We start from the raw sequence: 3,587 nt of genomic DNA, 5'->3' as shown, positions 1-3,587 counted from the left end.
GTTCCAGAACCACGCCAGCAAAGAAAGATAGTATTCAAAAATAGCAGGTGCCTCCTAGAGATTTTTGCCAGAGAGGCTTTTCTAAGGCATCAGCTTGACAGCCTAGCGGATGAAAACACTGCTGAAGCTCACTGTCCAGCAAGCTCTGTGAAGGACACGAGAATGAGCTGCTGCTGTTTCTATATCCCTCAGCAAAGTACATTTGATTGCCTCTGGGGCCCTTCCACTATATGCAGACTTTGTTGCTGAAGGGGTGGCCACAGTCTTGGAGCTGTCTTGGCACAAAACATGGCAATCCACCTGCCTACACAGCTATATATTCCTCTCAAAACTAAACCAGAGCAATGACTTTAAAGACAATGCCCATTATGGGAAACAAAGACCTTTAAGTTCAGTGAGAGACTCTATCTTAAAACATAAAAACTGGTAAGATGGTTCAGTGGGTAAAGGCACTTATTGCCAAGTTTGACAACCTGAATTCAATAGCTGGGACCACACGGTAGAAGAAGAAAACTGACTCTTACAAGTTGTTATCTGACCTCCATTGGTGTGCTGTGCCACTCATGTGCACAAATACACACATTACACACATACATACAAACATACATACATACATACACACATACATAAATACACACATACACACTTAATTAAAAAAAACAAGTTACAGAATTATAGAAGACACCAATGTCCTCCTCTGACCTCCATATGAAGGTACAACGATGTGCACATCTACACACACAAGAACACAGGCACTACACCAGACACAGATACATGGACACACATATACAAGACCATGCCCGTTAATGTTGCCTGACTAGATCTTCTGCATTGTACATAATGACAATGTGATTTATGCACCATACAATCTGTAGCCTGGCAGAACTTGGTTTTTGTAAAGACCAATAACTTCCCCATATGTGATCGTAGGGAAATAACTAGGTCTAAGTCATGCCAACTTTTTTTCTGTAGCTAGAAATTATATTTCCTATATTAGAACAGTTTCGAAAATAATAAATCATACTGTAATAAGACAACCAACTCATAGTATGACACATGGCAAGAGAGTTTTTTAAAAAGATTATTCACTATTAAAGTAATAATTAACTGGAGAGAACAATATATATGGAAGCTGGGACATGTCTCAATAAAGTGCCTGGCACACAATCACTAGGGCCCAAGTTCAGATCCCCAGCACCCTCATAAAAGCCAGATGTGGCAACACACTTCTGTAATTTCAGCCCTGGGCAGGTGAGAGCTAGTACATCCCTGGGCCTTGTTGGCCAGCCACTATGGCCAAATGGGTGAGTTCCAGGGTCGGTGAAAGTCTATCTCAAAAAATAAGATGGCAATGGGGAGGCATCTAGCCTCCACTTCCCCCTCCCCCCCACACACACACATACTTGAACATACATACACAAACACACGCTGGATATGGCTATCAGCAACAAACACTGAGGCTGTCCACACACAGAAACTCATGAAAAGGGAAGGATGGCCAGCAACCCTTTGTGTGACCTGCTTTGTGGACTTTCCTTTGTTACCCTTACCTTAAGCAGTGGCTTATGTCTTTCATCTGATCTTGACAAGCAAAGGGGCTAAACAAAGGCAGCCTGCCTACCACACAGGAGCAAGCAGGAACTCTCACATGGCCCCATTCTCTCAGCATCTCGCAGATGTGCTAGCTTCAAGCACAACTGGCACATCACCTGGTATGTTCCAAAAAGGACCCTTTCAATGCTACTTTCCTCCATACATTGGTTTCCAAGGAAGCAGCCTTCCAGGTCTGGAAAGAAGCATGAGCTCAGACGGTGCTTCAAAGACCAGCTGGCAGCACCTGGACAGTTCCAACGCTAAAAAAACAGCCCCTCCCAGCTGCCTCATTTCCTGGTAACTTTGTGGGAGCTGTGTGGTTCATGCTGTGGACTGCCCTCCTGGTATTCTAATAGTACTTCTTCTGGATAATTAACAGAGCTTGATCAAGCACCAGTCCTATTTTGGGGAGAGATGCAGCTCTCTATTAGGAGTTTGTTGAGCTCTGGAATTCAAAGTCAAACTCAAACTACTGATTCACCATTATCTGCATGAGCATGTACAAACCAGAACACTCTGTGCTTTAATTCTATGTCTTTTAAAGGAAGATTAAAAAAAAATAAACCTATATTCACAAGTACAAGAAACCAGGCCATGGAGTGGTTGGAGTTGATGGAGGACACTTTCCAGGAGAAAGATACTTTAAAGCAAGGACTAAGAAAATGTTCCAGAGTTACCCAGGGGAACAAAAAAGCAGAGTACTCCAAGCAAAGATGATCCAACTGCCAAATTTGATTCTGAGTGCAAGCCCAACTCATATCACAATCCGCCCCATTCATCAACATCAATCACCCTCCACAGCCACCAGAAAACACTGACATTTTAGAGACAAGATTTTGCTGAAATATCTGCTCCTCACATGAACTAAAACATTTTCAGCACAACTGCAAGCCACTCAAAGAAAGAAGGAAGAAAGTCAGGTGGCACTGAAAAACTCAAAAGCTCTCAAGGCTCAAACCATGGAGAACACTTGTTGGTCAGACTGTGAGAAAAAGCCAAAACATTAAGGGCCTCTTTCCTTCCTCCCTCTCAAGAAGCCAGGACCAAGCTGCCTTCAAGCCTAAACAGTGAATGACCCTGTTGACAAGGTCACGCTGGTTCTTTGCCCGCCATAAAAATGGACTTTCTCAGTTTCCATTGTGGATGAAAATGTAGTATTTCTGTTTGCGATTTCAATTTCACAGCCGACTGGCATCTGCAGAGACAGAGAATTCTAATAAAATTGCAAAAGCATTTAATACAGTGACTGGCAGGTGGGGAAAGAGTTGCTAGCCTCTCCATTTTTCTGATTATGTTAACAAGTTATGGCATGCGTTTTTCTAATGCACCAACGCTATTTCATTTACAATTTAAATCTGATGACTAAAAAAAGATATCAGGGCTCTGGGGTAGAGGACATTTGCTGTCTACCACCTCAATGGTTCCATGATCTTCCCCTTTCTAATTGGACAAATTAACATCTCACCTTCCACACTTAATAAAGTTACACAGGGTGGTTTCAAAAAGTTATCCGAGTCCAATGTTGCTTCAATAAATTATCTATGCACAATGGATTTGGAAGTTAAGCAACAATAAACTAGCCTTTAACTATAATAGAGACCCCTTTAAATAAAAAGTGGACCTTGTGGGACATTAGAAAGCTAAAAGCCCTTGCTGGTAGAACAGTGTTACAACTAATCTCGGTTGTCAACCTGACTGTATGGGGAAACAACAAAACTCCACACATCCGGGCAAACCTGTGAAGGATTTTCTTCATTGGATCATTTGAGGTGAGCAGGCTCATCTAGTAGTGGCAATCTACACACAGGGACATGGAAGATGGAAGCTTTTGCTTTTTGCCAGCTTGCCAGCACTCTTGATGGCAAGTTCATCTGTCTTATTTTTGAGGCACTCCTCCACTGGTATTAGAACCTAAGTCTTCAGGATTCCAAGGTAGACTGAAGACCAGCAGCTTCTCTAGGTACCTTCTGAGACACTGTACCAGATTGCAACTG

This window comes from Acomys russatus, chromosome 4 (genome assembly GCF_903995435.1).
Source record: "Acomys russatus chromosome 4, mAcoRus1.1, whole genome shotgun sequence".
NCBI classification, from domain to species: Eukaryota; Metazoa; Chordata; class Mammalia; order Rodentia; family Muridae; genus Acomys; species Acomys russatus.
The sequence above is the reverse complement of the archived record's forward strand: the minus strand, read 5'-3'. Positions refer to the sequence as shown.